Below are 20,825 nucleotides of genomic sequence, written 5' to 3'. Positions count from 1 at the left end.
AAAAACCACCATTTCCTTATACACCACCTTAAGACCCTCACCAAAATGAACCACCTTTCAATTATGAACTCTTTCTCCCAAATAATGAACCCTCTTTTCTACCACCGTCTTCATGGGATGAAGTTCTCCAACCTCTAATACAAGAACAACAAGAACTTCTAGCTCGTTGTCAAAAGCAAGGGGAATTCATGGCCAACTTAACCGAAGTGGTGAGCCAGTTGGCATTATTGTGCTCAATTATCCAAGACATCCCCATTGTTAAATGTGGAGGATTAATTGAGGAGCACAATGAGAAGGAGAACTTGGAGCTTCAAAGAGAAAAAGAGAATGAGTTCAAGCAAGAATCGCAACACGAGGAGGAAGTTGAGATCATTGAATCTGAGGAAGTGGATTCCATCATTAGTGATTTTTCGTCTATACTGATCAATCCCCTTGATGATCTTGTTGAGCCTTCCCCCGTTGAATTTGAAATGTATGTTGACATAGATCTCACGCAACTTCCATGATACGACTTAAGTGATGGGAAAGAGCCAGAAGACATTGGTGAGGAAGCACTTGAATTTGAGGAAGCTTGGCAAGAAGTGGAGATTGAAAAATCTTGTCAAGAGTTGAAAGTCCTTCGAAAAGAATGGACAGGAGTGGAAATTGCCTTATCAAGACCATTGGAAGCATCTCTTCCTAAGTTACCATCACCCCTTACATTTGAGTGGGTGAAATTCTTGTCCCTAAGCTTTATTATCCCACTTGAATATGGTTTGCTTGAAATGGATGGTCAACTTAGAAATATTTGCGGGTTGAAAAGTGAAATAGAGATGGTTAGTGGTTGGAAGCACCATTCTAGGTTCATCATGGTTAAATCATCAAAGTTTAAATCTAATGGTTGGAGGGTTGCTAAATTTAATGGGTCTAGGAGGACGTTTGGGTGCTTATATGAGAATTCTATGTGCTTGACACCCAAAGGGAATTACGATGATCGACTTGAAGACGGGTGTGAAAATAAGATATGGGATCTCGGATTATAAGAAGAGGATAAATTTTGGGAGCTCATAGCTTGTGAAGAACTCCATCAAGGATTGGTGCAATCGATTAGTAATCTTGGAGCATTTTGGAAATCTAAGCATTGGTGGAAGTTCAAGGATGAATTCAAGCACAAGCCTCCTTAATTAGAGCTCTCCAAAATGTCCAACTTAAGGACAATAAATAAAAGTGCTAGGTGGGAGACACCCACCATGGTAAACTCTTTCCATTCTCTTGTATATATAGTTGATGAATGAATTTAGTTGCCATTGTTAGGTAATTTCTTGCTTTGATATCACTCTTGTATATATTGCCATTAGATGCTAGTTTGTTTAATGAGATTTATGCTTTAACTTGTAGGTTAGTTGTTTTGAGTTGCATCTTATTTTGAATTGTATTTTTGTTTGAATTGCTTAATGGGATATTTGAAAAATTTTTGAAAAAGATTTAAGGATTTTAGTAAATTTGAATTTTGGTTAGTTTTTAGAAATGTAAAGAGTGGGTAGGAGTGCCTTGTCTCTATTCTATAATTAAAAAAAAATGTCACATCACGCGTACGCTTGACTCATACGTATGCTTGACCACCAGAAATTGAACGTGCCAGGATCGTGCATGCACTATGCCATCGCACGGTCCAGACAAAAAGTTATGCTGGGACCGTGCTGGCTTGATGCGAAGCACACAACCCCTCCCACGCGTACGAGTGACCCACGCATATCTGCCCTATAAATCATGATCATGAATTTTTTGTGCGGGCACTGTGCCATTGCACGATCTAAATAGAGAGTTGTCCGCGTGGTGTGTGGAAACTGTGCGTCTAGCACAATTTATTCCTACGCGTACGCGTCACCTTCTATTTCCCCTTCTCACGCCTACGCGTGACCTTCCGCGTACGCATGACCCCCTGCCCTGTTTCACACACTCTTTTTTTCTTATCTTCTCTCCATTTTTCTTCTTCTTTTCTCTTCTCTTCTTTTCTTTCCTTCCTCTAACCATCATCTACCCCCACCATTTACCATCCACCAATATTTTTTTAGTTAGTTAGTTAGTTAATTTAATTTTCTGTTTTGGTGGTAAGTATTGGATTATAAATCTTGTTTGATGTTTATTGCTGTTGATTACTGACATGATGCTATTTTAGCATCGTTGTTGTTGATATTCGTTGTTGGATTCCTTTGTTGAGGTTATACTTTATTACTTGGTATTGAATTTTTCATGCTTAACATTTGTGAATACCAAGTACTTATGACATTACCTTCAAAGCTTTCTAAATCTTTTGAATTGCATGATTTGGCCACCATGTGATTTGAATTTTTTACTTTGACTAGGCAATTTTTGATGTTGGATGATGTGCATTTATCTTAATGCATTGTGTTTCTTGATCATATGCATCGATATGTTATGCTTATGCCTTAATGATAGGTTGACCCTCAATTGTTTAACTATGTGCTCTACACATACTTGAAACTAGTCATTTTGGCATAATGCTTGATTTGTGAAATTGGACTGTATGCTCACCTAGGGACATCTTTTTAAAATTCTTAATCTATATGGATCATGCTTGCTATGTGATTAATTTTCACTTCTATCTCTGTTTTTCTAAGTTGCATAGCAACCATGTTTCCCACTTCATGTCAATTAGGTGATGCAAACAAACTTCAATGTGTGTAATTGTTTGATGTGTGAGCTCTATATTTCATTTGATTCATTGAATTCTCTTGCACACCAACCATTATCCATTCGTTATCCATTTCACAATTGCTGGATTGTGTGCTTGAACACTTTCTTGCTTCTTTATTACTTATTTGTCTATTTTAACTTACAAGTTTCCTTCGAAGTATCTCAAGCACACTAGAATGAGTGAAGTGCATATTTCTTTCGTGTAGTTGTTACATAGTTTTTAAATGCTAGTGTGTGAATTCCATTTCGCATGCAACTTAGAATTCATGCACTATTTTCATCAATGTCACAACCTTATTCACTCACTTCATTTTAGTGACTCTTAGCTCATTCCAACAATATATGCTTCCTTGCTTTTGCATTTACTCGTCTTACTATCCTATTTTCATCTTTCAAGTTGATCACCATAAGCAAACACAGAAGCAGAAGAAAGAACACGCAGCAACCGGTTGATCCACTAGCTGAAGGTGGCAATCTGCAAGTCGCCGTATCCCCCTTGCTCATCTTTGAATGCACCGAGGACGGTACAAACTTTTAAGTTTGGGGAGGTCATCCAACCAATCAGCCGATTTTTGGGTGATAAATTTCTAATCCCAACACTTTCACACTTCATTTATCTTTTCTTCTATTACTAGATCTTTTAGAATTCTTAGTTGCATTGTCTTGGTTTTGCATATATATAATAAGCTTAGTTAAAATAATGAAATTTTTCAAGAAATTTATTTGTAGGGCATCCAAATTGATTTGAGTAAAAAAAAAATTCATTGAACTTGCTTGTATTATATATTGTGGAACATGGTTTTTGAGCTAAGAACACATAAACTTGTGAGTTTTTGAGCCTAATTGTGTGGTTGCATTATATTACCACTATTTTTCTTCTTGTGTGTTATTCTCTTTCTATGATTGTAATCTTTGATTTGCTTGATTCTTTATATCCATTATTTGATGTATGAATGCATTTATATGATTAAGGCCTTTATTCATTGAAGCTCACTTACCCAAATGGCCTTACTCTTTTATCTACCATTGTTAGCCAATTTCGAGCCTATTTTAATTCTCTTTTGTTCTTAATTTTAGCACATCACTATCCCTAAGTGAAAAACAATAAATGTCTCTTGTTTGGATCTTTGATTAGCTTAGGCTAGTGAGAGTGTGTGTCATTCAAATGTGGGAAAGCTTGGGAACATTGGTTAAGATAAAAGTGTATTTTGTAGTTTTCATTAAAAATCTTGGAAGTTGGGTTCATAGTCATGCATTGAATGTTGAACCATATGCATAAATCTTTTTGTATATATTATGTTATTGAAAAAAAAGAATGAAAAAAATATATAATAATATAAAAAGAAAAAATAAAGAAAAATAAAAAAATTTAGGAGAAAAAAAAGCAATAAAAAGGAGACAAAATGTCCCAAAGGAAAGTTCAATAATAATCAATGCATATGGGTTGTGAATTGAAATGAATGCATGAGTGTGTGAAAAAAAGGTGAAGAATAGGTAGTTTGGTTTGCATTTGAATCCTGTAGGTTGTTATATGTGTTTGGTGAGAGCTTTAGCTAATCAAAGATGCAAATTTCAAGCTCACTTGACCATATATATCCTTACCTTACTCTAGCCCCATTACAACCTATGAATAAGCTTTATGATATTTGTACGCATGCATTGAATAATTGTTGATTGTTAGAAGAAGAACAAATCTTAGAAAGCATGATGAGAAGAGAATTGAGTGAATCAACCCTATACACTTGAGTGACTAGAGTGGATACACATCCGTTGAGGGGTTCGATTGCTCAATTACATGCTTTCATCACCCATGATCATCTCTTATCTTGCAAGTTGTAAACTTCTTTTCAATAACTCAATTCAATTGTGGATTTGATTTGATTGTGATTGCTTTAGCCCTTATGATCATATATGTATTCTTAGAAATTCATTTATTTTGACCAAGTAGTTGCATGCATTTAGATAGAATGCATATAGATTGTTTACATTGAATAAATGTTGATACCCCTTTCTTATTTTTCTTGAGTTTAGCATGAGGACATGTTTGGTTTAAGTGTGGAGAGATTGACAAACCCCAATTTTGTGGTTTATCTTGTGTTGAATTTAGTGGATTTTATCAACTTATCCCACATTTATTCAATAAAATAACATGGTTTTGTGAATTTCTCTTAAATTGTGCTTAAGAGTGAAAACATGCTTTTTAAGCCTTAAAATTGCTAAATTTAATTCTCTTTAATTCTATTCGAGGCCTTGATGTGTTTTTTAGTAATTTCAGGCTTATAAGGCAAAGATTGGATTGAAGGAATGGAGGGAAAGCATATAAAATTGGAGAATTCATGAAGAAATGAGAATTTGGTGGAAATCATGGCCACACCTATATATAGAGCAAACTGGCAACCAACTCCCACCATGAAAGTTTAAAATTTCTAATTCAAATTAACCGAGAGTAGTTCAACCTCGGGTCATTCTTCCCTAGGAATTAATGCCAATAAACGCACAATTTTGGTTACAAGAACAAAGGGTGTTTTCAATAAAGAAGCAAACAATTAAGAAATAAAAGAACAATCCAAAATTGCAATTAATAAACTAATAAAAAAACTAAAGAACTATGTATGTAATATGAACAAGTAAGACTCAAAACTGGTGGAAAAGTGGTTCAAAACATAAATGGAACATTGACTTGAGATGAGTTATGGAATTCCTTCCTTGCCATAACCACAACTATGATAATTATCATGAATTAATCTGACTTAGTCTACCCTTAACATCGAAGAGTAAGTCAAATAAGCATAATTGTTATTAATTCACAAATCCTAACTAACTTACTAATTACCTTAGTAAGAAGCTAATGTTAGTGGAAACAATAATAATTAACAGCCCGAGAATTATCACTAAATGTCAGATATTATGACTCTAGTAATCCATATACTCACTTCCCCAAGTCAAGGGCTGAAAATCTACCTCATAATCAAAATTGGCATTTCATCAAACTCATAGTGGGCATAATTATAAAACATGGCAAAATTGAGAAAATGATAAAAGCTATAAACCGCAAATGATCAAAATCGACAAAGGCAACTCAAACAAATATAAAATAACCAACAATCATCGAAATCATTAACTAGAAATCAAAATTGCAAAACTATGTATATATTGACAAAGGAAATTATAGTAGAAGAAAGTGTAGAACAAGTAGTATGATAAAAGAGAAAACTAAAGAAATACTTACAATGGAAATTGCTAGAATCTAAAATCAAAATTGAACTATAAAATGCTACATCGAAAACCTAATTAAAACCCTAAGAGAGAATTTTGTATACTACATTAATCTTACTCCTACTATGTGTTTTTCCTAATCTAAAGTGAGCTCCCATTGATATGTGTTGTTGCCCCTTTATATAGCACTTTAATTTCAGCTTTAGCCTTCCAGAATTGGGCCAAAAAGCCCTCAAAATCGCGAGGCACATGACTTTCTAATGAAGTCACGTGCTGGTACTTGTGCGTACTCACATGTGTGTGCGTACACACACTTGCTAAATTTTCTCTTGTGCGTACGCACAGAAGTTGTGCATGGGCACACTTGTTGATTTCAGCCTTTGTGCGTGGGCATAGAAATTGTGCGTAGGCACACTCGAGAATGCTTTTCTCCTTTGTTTTCTTCATGTTTTCTCCCAGTTGCATGCTTCTTTTCCATTCTTGTCAAGCCATTCCTACCTATTATACCTGAAATCACTCATCAAACACGTCAATGCATCGAATGGAATGAAAGTGGAATAAAATTAATTAAATTAGGCACAAAATAGCATGTTTTTGCAATTAAATATAATTTAGAGAGAAACCACAAAAGCATGCTATTTAGGTGAATAAATGTCGGTTATATATGATAAAATCCACTCAAATTAATCTAAAATTTATCATCAAATATGGATTCATCAATTCCCCGACACTTAAACAATAGCATGTCCTCATGCTAATCACAATCAAAGGAGAAGTGTAAAAGGGCAAGCAACTTATTCAATGCAACTACTTACATGCATGCAACTATGCTAAATGCTAACTACCTTCCTATGGAGTTTGGCAAAAACAAACAATAGAATTCCAATCAATCCAAAAGAAATCCTTAGGGATAAGGTAAGAAAACATAGCAATATGACCAATGTCCAAAGATTTGATTTGAAGTTTTCAAAAATTGATTTCAATAACTTGCAAGAAAACACAAAATAAGAGATAAAAACATAGAATTGAGCAATCAAACCCCTCACCGGATGTGTATACACTCTAGTCGCTCAGTGTTTAGGGCTTAATCACTCAATTCTCCTTTAGTCATGTTTCTAGGATTTGCTAGTCATCTAAGAATCAACAAATACTTGATGCATGAATGCAAATATCATGAGGTCTTTGGAGGTTTGTAATGGGGCTAGGGTAAGGGTAGGATTAATATGGTTAAATGGAATAGTAGATTGGATCTTTGATTAGCTCAAGTATCCTAGCTAATCCTATATCAACCCATGTACACATAAGAAACCAACCTAACTCTCTATTTCTCTCCTTTTTCACACTCACTCATTCATTTTCTTTCTAATTCACACACATATGCATTCTTTATTTACATTCTTATTATCATTTCTTTTCTTTTCTTTTCCTTTTTCTTCCTTTTTTTATATATTGACAAAGTATATACACCAAAATTTCTCTTTTCTTTTATCATAAAAAAGAGATGCATATGTTTTAAGTAATAGATGCATGAGTGTTTACCCATTTTGCCAAATTTTCTCAATGAATACCCAAAGTAACTTCCTACCAATGTTTTCCAACAAATTTCCCCCACACTTGATTAACACACACACACTCAACCCAAGCTAATCAAAGATACAATTCATGGACATTACTGGTTTTTCGCTTAGGGCAAATGATGTGCTTAAAATTAGAACAAAGGAGAATTAAAAGGCTCAAAAGTGGGTTACAAAGGTAAATGTAAGGGTTGGCCATATGGGTTAGTGAGTTTAATTTCAAAAATGGCCTCAATCATACTAAATGCATTCAAAACATCAAATATAGGATATAAAGACTCAAGCAAATCTACTATTACAATAATAAAGCAGTATAGCACACAAGAGCAAAATTTTGTGGTTGAAAATGTGCAACCACACCATTAAAGCTCAAAACTCACTTGGTGTTTTGTTCTAGCTCTTTTCTATGTTCCATAAAAATTATTTCAAGCAAGTTGAAAAATAAGTTTCAAATTTAATTAATGGAACGCCCTAAAATAGATTTCATGAAAATTCTTTGTTGTTTTACAAAACTTATTTCCTATATTAGGTAACATGCAAATATTTACTACTATAAAATTATAAGCAAAGATAAGATGTATATATGTATATATAAGTAAACTAAAGAAAAAAATGCAATGCAATGAAATACTAAACACATATTCACAAAATTCATAACTACTAAAAGCTAGAAAATAATGCAAAGTGTTCGAAAAGAGAAATTTACACCATGAAATTGCGGATCCTCCCCCACACTTAAATGTTACACGATCCTTCGTGCATGCACATAATCCAGGGGATGAAAGGCTCTACGAGGCTCCACCTTCAGCTGGTGGGCACTGGGGCTTGGGTTGCTGTAGAAAACAAATAAACAGGAATTGAGGAAGAGTTTATATGAGTGTGGTATGATAAAAGATAATGTGTGTATTCTAAGTGTTCACGGTTTAGAAACCCACATTGACCGGGTAAAACTGTGACCACACAATCAATAGAAATAGCATGCGTTCCTCAATTAAGCATCCTAGGTCGCAAATAAAAATAAGCAAGAGTGAATGCACAAACAACCCTAGGTAACCAAAACTAAAGTAAATTGAATATATGAGATATTGGATATTGAAATTGTGCCAGTGGAAGCGTAACATTGATATAGAAGCACAATAAACAACAACCAACTCAATGATGAAAAGAAAACTCCTTATTCATCATGAAAAATAATAGAATAGTCACATGGTAAAGGTATTTGTTGCAAAAAGTGACAAGCTTGAAAAGAATCAAGTTAAGTCACTCAAACAAATGCAAAGCATTAAAAACAAACAAGTACCAGTCATGTGATGAATTTTTATATCAAAATCATGATGAACAAGTAATTTTAGCTCAATTCACTTAATTCAATATGCACTCATAAATAATTTGTCCTAGGGTGCAATCAAAACATGAATATTCAAACCCACTAGGTACTAGTAAACTAAAGCAAAGTATAAGTGCATTGATGAAATTCAATCAAGAAGCAACCCAATCAACATCAAACAAACTCTTGCAACTTATTTAATTAACAAATAACTAAATCAAACCATATATAATTACTAAAATGAAAAGGATATGCAAACAAAACTAACAAGAATTAGTAGAAAATAGAGCAAAAGCAAGAGAAGAAAGGGGTGGAGGGGTGGAAGTGTGTTAGGGCTTAACTCAAAGTACAATAAAATTTTTGTCCAAAACAGCATCTATGCGCACACACATACATGCGTGCGCGCACACACAAAGTGAAAAATAGGAGGTGTGTGTGATAAACCCCATTTTTAAGGTTTATCTTGTGTTGAATTTAGAGGGTTTTGTCAACTTTTCTCCCATGTATCCAATGAAATAGTATGGTTTTGTAAATTCTCATTTAATTGTGCTTAAGAGTGAAAACATACTTTTTAGGTCTTAAGATAGCTAAATTTAATTCACCTTGATTCTATTAGATGCCTTGATATATTTGTTAAGTGATTTCAGGTTTAGGAGGCAAAGATTGGATTGAGGGAATGAAGAAAAAGCATGTAGAAATGGAGAACTCATAAAGAAATGAAGGAATCGCAAAAACTATCAAGCCGACCTCTTTGCACTTATTCGATCATAACTTGAGCCAGAGAGATCCAAATGAGGCGGTTCTAGTTGCGTTAAAAAGCTAACATCTGGGGTTTCAAAATGATATAAGATTTTTTATAGTTGCATCACGTATAGGGACGTGTATGTGCACTGTATGCATACACACCGATGCTGCACGTGACTTTTTAAAATGCAACTTGTGGCCAACAATTTCAGAAGCCTTGTGGGCCCAATCCAACTCATTTCTAATGCTATTTAAGCCAAGGATTGAAAGGAGAATGAACCAACTTAACATACTTTCATCATTAGCTTTAGTTTAGTTTTAGAAGTAGTTATAGTTAGTTTTTTAGAGAGAGAAGCTCTCTCTTCAATCTAGAATTAGGATTAGGTTTTGATCTAGATCTACTTCTTCTTCTTCTCTCTTAATTTTCCTCTTTCATCCTCAATTGTTCTCTTGTAGTTGTAGAATTCCTCTTTTCTTGTAATTCCTTTCTATTGTTATTTGTAGTTTATGAATTCTTTTGTAGATCTACATTTTTTCTTCAATGCAATTGGTAAGTTCTTTGTTGTTTCATAATTGTTTTGATTTCCTATTGTTGATCTCTTGATTTTGTAGTTGTAGTTCTCTTTAATTCTTGCAATTCATATTGTTTATCTTTTGTGCATTCCAAGTGTTTGATAAAATGCTTGGAAAGGTGTTAGAGTAGATTTTAGTGCTTGGCTTAGGAAGGTAACTTAGGAACTCTTGAGTTACTAATGTCCAAGTAATTGATGATTGGGAGCCATTGACTCTAGTTCTCACCAATTGAGTTGGTGGAGAGTTAGGACTTATGGATTAGGATTGATATAGTTCATTTGACTTTCCTCTACTACTAGTTAGAGGATGATTTAATGGGATTGATTCTTGCCAATTCTCATATTGTGGTTAGTGATTAGGATAGAGATCCTTGACCACCAAACCTTGCCAAGACCTTTTTAGCCATTAGTTTACTCCCTTGCCATTTATCTTTCATGCCTCTTATCAAAACCACAAAACATAACTCATAACCAATAACAAGACACTTTATTGTAATTTCTAGGGAGAACGACTCGAGGTTTACATACTTTGGTTATCTTTATAGGGGTTTGTTACTTGTGACAACCAAATGTTTGTATGAAAGGATTATTGTTGGTTTAGAAACTATACTTTATAATGAGACTTCATTTATGAAATTCTAGACCACACAAAAATCTAATCATCAAAATGGCGCCGTTGTTGGGGAATTACAATGGTGTTATATTATTGGTTATTGTATATATGTAAATAGTGTAAATATGTTTGCTTTTGTTAGTTCTTGCTAGTTTTAGGATTTGGTTTTCTCTATTTCTTATTTTATTTTATTTTTCCTTTTCCTTTGCTATTATGAATTCTCAATTTGGTATGAGTGTGATTACAACTATGTTGTAGGTGATGAGAACTTCAATGAGAATGTGTATCAAGGATGGGACACTCAAAGGCGGGAAGAGCCATATGCATATGATCAATCCTCTTGGCAACAACCTCCACCAATGCACTATGAAGAAGAGCCATTCTATAATGCATACCAATCCAATGGCTCTGGTGAATCTCCTTCTGACTTTCAAGAACCACCACCATATGCCTATGAGCCATACCATCAACATAACTCTGAACCATACTCACAAGCCTCTTTTCACGAAACACCCCCATATGACCTTAATCCATATCTACCCAACCAACCACCTTTTGAACCATATGAGCCATACATGGAACCACCACCAGTCCAATATCAACACTTCCAAGAACCACCTTCAATGTATGAAAATTTTCAACCACAAGATAAATTCTACCTTCCACCACAACCTCACATGGAAGAATATTCATGTCTATCGATCCAAGAGCCATATGATCCTAATCATGATATCCAAGCGGAACAAGAGTCAAGGGATCGTTTCAAGGAAGCATTGGATCAATTTCAAGCAACCATGGAGCATGTTGTGTAATAAGTGGAAAAAGTGGAGAATGTTGAACCACCACACCCTAATTATGATGAACCACCCTCTTATTATGAACCCCTCCTCCAAAACAATGAACCCTTCCAACCCCCCGAACCTCCAATGGATGACATCCTTGATGTTCTTGTGCAAGAACAAGAGTAGATGACAAGGGGTGTGCAATAATTCATGACCGCCTTGGACGAGGTGATAAACCGGCTAGAATCCCATCTTTTGGACACTCAAGGAAGTCCTATGGCTACATGTGGAGAATCAAAAGAAGAGCATAGCATGAAGGAGAGATTGGAAACTCCGGTGGAAAAGGAGGAATGCTACTTTGTGTTAGAACAATTGGAGGAACCTATGATTATCGAAGAAGAGGAAGAAGTGGTTGAAGACTTAGGAGATGTGGAGCTCCCATGGGAACCTAAAGTTATAGACAACTCCTTCAAGAAGATTGAAGTTGATGTTGAGGAGGAATGTGCACAACCCCCAAGGCATATCCCATATGAATACTTGGAAGGAATGGAATAAGAATTGAGTTCCCTTGGTGATGAAGATCAAGCATCAAATCTTAGTGGTGGTGAATCCTTTGAACTTGAAGAACCTTCTCTTGATGAGATGGAAAGCGATGTGGAGGTAGATTTCTCTCGTCCTCCCATTTATGACTTGAGTGACGGAAAAGAGTTAGATGAAATTGACAAACAAAGGATTGAATTTGAAAAATCTTGTGAAGAGGTGGATGTCCTTAGAAAAAGAAGGACGGGAGTTGAGTACGCTTTGTCAAGATCCTTGGAAGCCTCTTTGCCTAGGTTATCATATATTCCCTCACTTGAGTGGGTAAAACTCATTTCTATTAGCTTTATTGTCCCACTTGAGTATGGTTTGCTTGAAACAGATGGTCAACTTAGGATGATTTGTGGGATAAAGCGTAAGCGAAGAATGTTTAGTGGTTGGCGTTGCAAAGCAAGGCTCATTTTGGTTGATACTTCAAGGCTTAGATGCAAGGGTTGGGCTAGTGCTCACTTGAATAGGTCTAAAAGGAGAGTTTGGTATTACCTTGATAATTCTTCATGCTTACCATCCGGATGGAATAATAATGATCAACTTCAAGACGGGTGTGAAAATAAAGTGTGGGATCCTGGATTGCACAAGGAGAATCAAATTTGGGAGCCCATGGTTTGTGAAGAACTCCATCAAGGCTTGGAGATAGTGATCTTGAATGATGGAGCTTATTGGAAGTCCAAGCATTGGTGGATGTTCCAAGATGAGTTTAAGCACAAGCCACCTTGAGAGGAGCTCCCCATAAGTCCAACTTAAGGACGATAAACAAAAGTGCTAGGTGGGAGACACCCCACCATGGTAAACTCTTTCCACCCTCTTGTAGCTTTGATTAATAAGTGATTTGAGTTACCATTTGATAGGCAAAATTGTGATTTACTCTTTTCATAACTTGAACAATTTTTAGTAATGGCTCCAAAAACTTGGTGCACACTACTATGGTTCACTCACATTCTTCACAACTTCGCACAACTAACCAGCAAGTGCACTAGGTCGTCCAAGTAATAAACCTTACGTGAGTAAGGGTCGATCCCACGGAGATTGTTGGTATGAAGCAAGCTATGGTCATCTTGTAAATCTCAGTCAGGCAGATTATAATGGCTATAAAGGTTTTCGAAATTAATAATAAATAAAGCATAAAATAAAGATAGAGATATTTATGTAAATCATTGGTGGGAATTTCACATAAGTGTATGGAGATCCTTTGTCCCTGTTGAATCTCTGCTTTCCTACTGCCTTCCTTCAATCCTTCATACTCCTTTCCATGGCAAGCTGTATGTAGGGTGTCACCGTTGTCAATGGCTACTTCCCATCCTCTCAGTGAAAATGGTCCAAATGCTCTGTCACAGCACGGCTAATCATTTGTCGGTTCTCGATCATGTCGGAATAGAATCCATTTATTCTTTTGCGTCTGTCACCACGCCCAACAATCGCGAGTTTGAAGCTCGTCACAGTCATTCAATCCTTGAATCCTACTCGGAATATCCAGGCATGGCCGAATGGCCAGCCCCCAAAATGTGATCAATACTCTTCTAAGATGAACAATAGAATAAAACTGAGACCAAAGATAAAAACGAGACCAAGATGTCTAATACAATAGTAAAATGTCCTATTTATACTAGACTAGTTACTAGGGTTTACAGAAATAAGTCTAAATGCAGAAATCCACTTTTGGGGCCTACTTTGGTGTGTACTTGGGCTGAGCTTGAGCTTTACACATGCAGAGGCTTTTTTTTGGAGTTAAACGCCAAGTTGTAACGTGTTTTTGGCGTTTAACTCTGGTTTGTGACGTATTTCTGGCGTTTTACTCCAGAATACAGCATGAAACTGGCGTTGAACACTGGTTTGCATCGTCAAAACTTGAATAAAGTATAGACTATTATATATTTATGGAAAGCTCTAGATGTCTACTTTCTAACGCCATTGCGAGCGTGCCATTTGGAGTTCTATAGATCCAGAAAATCAATTCCGAGTGCAGGGAGGTCAGAATCCAACAACATGAGCAGTCCTTTGTCTGCCTGAATAATATTTTTGCTCAGGTCCCTCAATTTCAGCCAGAAAATACATGAAATCACAGAAAAATACACAAACTCATAGTAAAGTCCAGAAATGTGAATTTTGCAATAAAACTAATGAAAACATCCCTAAAAGTAGCTAGATCCTACTAAAAACTACCTAAAAACAATGCCAAAAAGCGTATAAATTATCCCCTCATCACAACACCAAACTTAAATTGTTGATTGTCCCCAAGCAACTGAAAATAAAATAGGATAAAAAGAAAAGAATATACTATAAATCCCTAAATATCAATGAATATTGATTCTAATTAGATGAGCTGGACTTGTAGCTTTTTGCTTCTGAACAGTTTTGGCATCTCACTTTTCCTTTGAATTTCAGAATGATTGGCATCTATAGGAACTCAGAGTTCAGATAGTATTAATTGATTCTCCTAGTTAAGTATGTTGATTCTTGAACATAGCTACTTTTATGAGTCTTGGCCGTGGCCTTAAGCATTTTGTTTTCCAGTATTACCACCGGATATATAAATGCCATAGACACATGACTGGGTGAACCTTTTCAGATTGTGACTCAGCTTTGCTAAAGTCCCCAGTTAGAGGTGTCCAGAGCTCTTAAGCACACTCTTTTTGCTTTGGATCATGACTTTAACCATTCAGTCTCAAGCTTTTCACTTGGACCTGCATGCCACAAGCACATGGTTAGGGACAGCTTGATTTAGCTGCTTAGGCATGAATTTTACTTCCTTGGGCCCTCCTATCCATTGATGCTCAAAGCCTTGGATCCTTTTTACCCTTGCCTTTTGGTTTAAGGGATATTGGCTTTTTTTGCTTGCTTTTTCTTTTCTTTTTTTTTCTATTTTTTTGCCACTTTTTTTTTCCCGCAAGCTTTTGTTTTTGCACTGCTTTTTCTTGCTTCAAGAATCAATTTCATGATTTTTCAGATTATCAATAACATTTCTCTTTGTTCATCATTCTTTCAAGAGCCAACAATTTTAACATTGGAAAAACTACCAAAAGTACCCATAAAGTTTACGAACGCTGACAAAAGTACCCATAAACTAAGGAAATTAACGATGTACCCATGGAAGATGAGTTCCGTATGACAAAAGTATCCAAACCCTAATTTTTGTTGATTTTTTTAATAAAATTCTCAAACTATCCCCACCCTCAACCTCAACTCACTTTTTTAATCTTCCATAACTCAACATGCACCTTTAAAACTTGTCATGGAATCCAAAACTACTCCTACAACAGATGAAATGAACCTTTTATGGTAGAAATTTTGGATAATAACGCAATAGAGGATTGCAGCGCCGAGATTAACAAAAGAATCAATCAATACCAATGAAGAATCAGAGAAAGAATCATAAAGGAACAGTTTTTAATCGTTTCATTTGTTTTTTCCTTTTTTTTCTTAATTTGAGAGCTTTCTTTGTGTGCAGGGATTGGCGAAAAAAATAGAAAAGAGCTCACCATACTAAATTTATCTGCTAGGAATTGGTCGAAGTCTTCTACCACCACCACCACCATTGATTTTGGCCTGGTCTATTTTAGGAGTAGTTTTGGACTCCATGACAAAGGTTTTAAAGGTACAAGTTGGGTTATGGAAAGTTGAAAAAGTGAGTTGAGGTTGAGAGTGAGGGTAGTTTGGAAATTTTATTAAAAAAAAACAAAAAAATTAGGATTTGGATACTTTTGTCATACAAAACCCATCTTCCATGGGTACATCATTAATTTCCTTAGTTTATAGGTACTTTTGTCAGTGTTCGTAAACTTCATGGGTATTTTTGGTAGTTTTTCCTTTAACATTCATAAACAACAAGATAAAAAATATACACTGTTTAAGCATTCATTTAGAAAATAAAAAGTATTGTCATCACATCAATATAATTTAACTAATTTTAAGGATGAATTCGAAACTCATGTACTTCTTGTTCTTTTGTATTAAAAAATTTTTCATTTAAGAGAGGTGAAGGATTCATAGAATTATTCATATCCTTAAGACATAGTTAGTAAATACTAATGATCATGTAGTAAAGACTCAAAACATAGACAAACATATAGCATAAAACTGAAAAACAGAGAAATATGAACAAGGAATGAGTCCACCTTAGTGATGGTGGCATCTTCTTCTTGAAGGACCAATGATGTCCTTGAGCTCATCTATGTCTCTTCCTTGCCTTTGTTGCTCCTCCCTTATAGCTCTTTGATCTTCTCTAATCTCATGGAGAATGATGGAGTGCTCTTGGTGCTACACCCTTAATTGGTCCATGTTATAACTCAAGTCTTCTAGAGAAGTGTTGAGTTGTTCCCAATAGTTGTTTGGAAGAATGTGCATCCCTTGAGGCATCTCAGGGATTTCTTGATGATGAACTTCCTCATGCGTCTCTTGAGATCCATGAGTAGGCTCTCTTGTTTGCTCCATCCTCTTCTTAGTGATGGGCTTGTCCTCTTTAATGAGGATGTCTCCTTTTATGGTAACTCCAGCTGAGTAGCATAGATGGAAAATGAGATGAGGAAAAGCTATCCTTGCCAAGGTGGAGGGCTTTTCGGTTACTTTGTATAGTTCTAGAGAGATAACTTCATGAACTTCTACTTCCTCTCCAATCATGATGCTATGGATCATGATGGCCCGATCCATAGTAACTTCGGATCGGTTGCTAGTGGGGATGATGGAGTGTTGGATGAACTCCAACCATCCTCTAGCCACATGCTTAAGGTCCAGTCTTCTCAATTGAACCGGCTTGCCTTTAGAGTCTCTTTTCCATTGAGCTCCTTCCACACATATGTCCATGAAGACTTGGTCCAACCTTTGATCAAAGTTGACCCTTCTAGTGTAGGGGCGTTTGTTTTCTTGCATTATAGGCAAGTTGAATGCCGACCTTACATTTTATGGATTGAAATCTAAGCATTTTTCCCGAACCATTGTAAGATAATTCTTTGGATTCGGGTTCATACTTTGATTATGGTTCCTAGTGATCCATGCATTGGCATAGAACTATTGAACCATTAAGATTCTGACTTGTTGAATGGGGTTGGTCAGAACTTCCCAACCTCTTCTTTGAATCTTATGTCAGATCTCCAGATACTCATTTTTCTTGAGCATGAAAGGGACCTCAGAGATCACCTTCTTCTTGGCCACAACTTCATAGAAGTGGTCTTGATGGACCTTTGAGATGAATCTCTCCATCTCCCGTGACTCGAAGGTGGAAGCTTTTGTCTTCCCTTTCCTCTTCCTTGAGGTTTCTCCGGCCTTAGGTGCCAATAAGTGGTTATGGAAAAATAAAAAAGCTATGCTTTTACCACACGAAACCTAGAATATTACTCGCCCTCGAGCAAAAGAGGAAAGAATAGAAGAAAAAGAAAATATGGAGGAGAGGGAGAGATGTGGATTCGGCCAAGGGGGAGAAGAGAGGGTTGTGTTGTGTGAAAATGAAGAAGGATGGAGGGGTTTATATAGTGGAGGGAGAGGGTATTGGTTCGGCCATTTAGGGTGGGTTTGGGTAGGAAAGAGATTTTGAACTTAAAGGTAGGTGGGGTTTATGGGGAAGAGAGGATGGATGTGATTGGTGAAGGATTGAGGTGATTGGTGAGTAATGTTTGGGGAAGAGTGTTTTTGGATTGTGTGAAGAAGAGAGAGGGTGACTTGAGGTAGGTGGAGATCCTGCGGGGTCCATAGATCCTGAGGCAATCCTGTGGGATCCACAGATCCTGAGGTGTCAAGGATTTATCATCCCTGCACCAATTAGGTGTGTAAAATGCCTTCTGCATGCAATCCTGGTGTTTAACGCCAGATTGATGCTTGTTTTTGGCGTTAAACGCCAGTTCTATGCTTGTTTTGGGCGTTCAACGCCAATCTCCAGCATGTTTCTCGCGTTGAATGCCAGTTCCATGCTTGTTTCTAGCGTTTAACGCCAGCTCTCCTTAGGGTATAATCCTGGCGTTTAAACGCCAGACTGCTGCTTGTTTCTGGCGTTTAATGCCAGATTCATGCTCTGTTCTGGCGTTGAACGCCAGCTAGATGCTCCTTACTGGCGTTTAAATGCCAGTAAGCTCTTCTTCCAGGGTGTGCTGTTTCCCTTGCTATTTTTGATTCTGTTTTTAATTTTAGTATTTGTTTTGTGACTCCACATGATCATGAACCTAATAAAACATAAAAGAACAATAAAAATATAGATAAATAAAAATTGAGTTGCCTCCCAATAAGCGCTTCTTTAATGTCAATAGCTTGACAGTGAGCTCTCATGGAGACTCACAGATGTTTAGAGCATGATGAGAGCCTACCAACACCATACTTAGAGCTTGAATGTGGGGGCTTCTCAACACCAAACTTAGAGTTTGGTTGTGGTCTCCCAACACCAAACTTAGAGTTTGGTTGTGAGGGCTCTGTTTGACTCTGTATTGAGAGAAGCTTATCGTGCCTCTTTTCTATGTTTACAGAAGGATAACCTTGGGCCTTAAACACAAGGTAGTCCCCATTAAATTGAAGGACTAATTCTCCTCTATTAACATCAATCACAGCTCCTGCTGTGGCTAGGAAGGGTCTTCCAATGATGATACATTCATCTTTCTCCCTCTTAGTGTCTAAGATTATGAAATCAGCAGGGATGTAAAGGCCTTTAACCTTTACTAACACGTCCTCTACCAATCCATAAGCTTGTCTTATTGACTTGTCTGCCATCTCTAATGAGAATGTGGCAGCCTATACCTCAAAGATTCCCAGTTTCTCCATTACAGAGAGTGGCATAAGATTTATACCTGACTCCAGGTCACACAGAGCCTTCTCAAAGGTCATGGTGCCCCTGGTACAGGGTATTAAGAATTTACCAGGATCTTGTTTCTTCTGAGGTAAAGTTTGCTGAACCCATGTATCTAGTTCACTAATGAGCAAGGGAGGTGTATCTTCCCAAGTCTCATTACCAAACAACTTGGAATTCAGCTTCATGATAGCTCCTAGATATTGAGCAACATGCTCTCCAGTTACATCTTCATCCTCTTCAGAGGAAGGATAGTTTTCAGAGCTTATGAATGGCAGAAGGAGGTTTAATGGAGTCTCTATGGTCTCTATATGAGCCTCAGATTCCTTTAGGTCCTCAATAGGGAACTCCTTCTTGTCTGGGAGACGTCCCATGAGGTCTTCCTCATTGGGATTCATGTCCTCCCCTTCCTCTCTAGGTTCGGCCATTTTGATTATATCAATGGCCTTGCACTCTCTTTTTGGATTCTCTTCAGTATTCCTTGGGAGAGTACTAGGAGGAGTTTCAGTGACTTTCTTACTCAGTTGGCCCACTTGTGCCTCCAAATTTCTGATGGAGGACCTTGTTTCACTAGACAGATTAGAGACTATATTTGCTAAGCTAGAGGTGCTCTGCTCAGAATTCTCTGTCTGTTGCTGAGAAGATGATGGAAAAGGCTTGCTATTGCTGAGCCTGTTTCTTCCACCATTATTAAAGCCTTGTTGGGGCTTTTGTTGACCCTTCCATGAGAAATTCGGATGATTTCTCCATGACAAATTATAGGTGTTTCCATAAGGTTCACCCATGTAATTCACCTCTTCTATTGCAGGGTTCTTAGGATCATAGACTTCTTCTTCAGAAGATGCCTCTTTAGTACTGTTGGATGCATTTTGCCATCTATTCAGACTTTGAGAAATCATGTTGACTTGTTGAGTCAACATTTTGTTCTAAGCCAATATTGCATTCAAAGCATCAATTTCAAGAACTCCCTTACTCTGAGGCGTCCCAGTATTCACAGAATTCCTCTCAGAAGTGTACATGAATTGGTTATTTGCAACCATGTCAATAAGTTCCTGAGCTTCTGCAGGCGTTTTCTTTAGGTGAATGGATCCACCTGTAGAATGGTCCAGTGACATCTTGGAGAACTCAGATAGACCATAATAGAATATATCTAGAATGGTCCACTCTGAAAGTATGTCAGAAGGACACCTTTTGGTCATCTACATGTATCTTTCCCAAGCTTCATAGAGGGATTCACCATCTTTTTGTTTGAAGGTATGAACATCCACTCTAAGCTTGCTCAGCTTTTGAGGAGGAAAGAACTTAGCCAAGAAGGCCATGACCAGCTTATCCTAAGAGTCCAGGCTATCTTTAGGTTGTGAGTCCAACTATGTTCTAGCTCTGTCTCTTACAGCAAAAAGGAAAAGCATGAGCCTGTAGACTTCAGGATCTACTCCATTAGTCTTAACAGTCTCACAGATCTGCAAGAACTCAGTTAAAAACTGATAGGTATCTTCTGATGGAAGTTCATGGAACTTGCAGTTCTGTTGCATTAGAGCAACTAGTTGAGGTTTCAGCTTAAAATTGTTTGCTCCAATGGCAGGGATTGAGATGCTTCTTCCATCAAATTTGGAAGTAGGTATAGTATAATCATCAAGCATCCTCCTTGCGCCTCCACCATTGTTATTGGGTTCGGCCATGTCTCTCTCTTTTTCGAGATCCTCTATAAGGTTTTCTCTGGATTGTTGTGCTTTAGCTTCTCTTTGCTTCTTCTTCAGAGTCCTTTCAGGTTCCGGATCTGCTTCAACAAGAATGTTCTTGTCCATCCTCCTGTTCATATAAAAAAGAAGAGAACAGAAAAAGAAGAGGAATCCTCTATGTCACAGTATAGAGATTCCTTTATGTTAGTAGAAGAATAAAAGAATAAAAGAAGGAAAAGGTAAAAATCCAAACACAGGGGGGAA

General features: G+C 36.8%; 1 non-coding gene across 1 annotated transcript; it reads left to right on the top strand.

Annotated features, from left to right (window-relative positions):
* Window positions 1–20,055: 20,055 nt before the first annotated feature.
* LOC127740466 (small nucleolar RNA R71) lies at window positions 20,056–20,159 on the top strand. The gene has a single exon (XR_008001142.1). It is a non-coding gene; the product is annotated as a small nucleolar RNA R71 (small nucleolar RNA).
* The last annotated feature ends 666 nt before the right edge of the window (window positions 20,160–20,825 follow it).

Source organism: Arachis duranensis, chromosome 6 (genome assembly GCF_000817695.3).
Source record: "Arachis duranensis cultivar V14167 chromosome 6, aradu.V14167.gnm2.J7QH, whole genome shotgun sequence".
Lineage (NCBI taxonomy): Eukaryota > Viridiplantae > Streptophyta > Magnoliopsida > Fabales > Fabaceae > Arachis > Arachis duranensis.
This window is presented reverse-complemented; position numbering and strand designations above follow the sequence as displayed.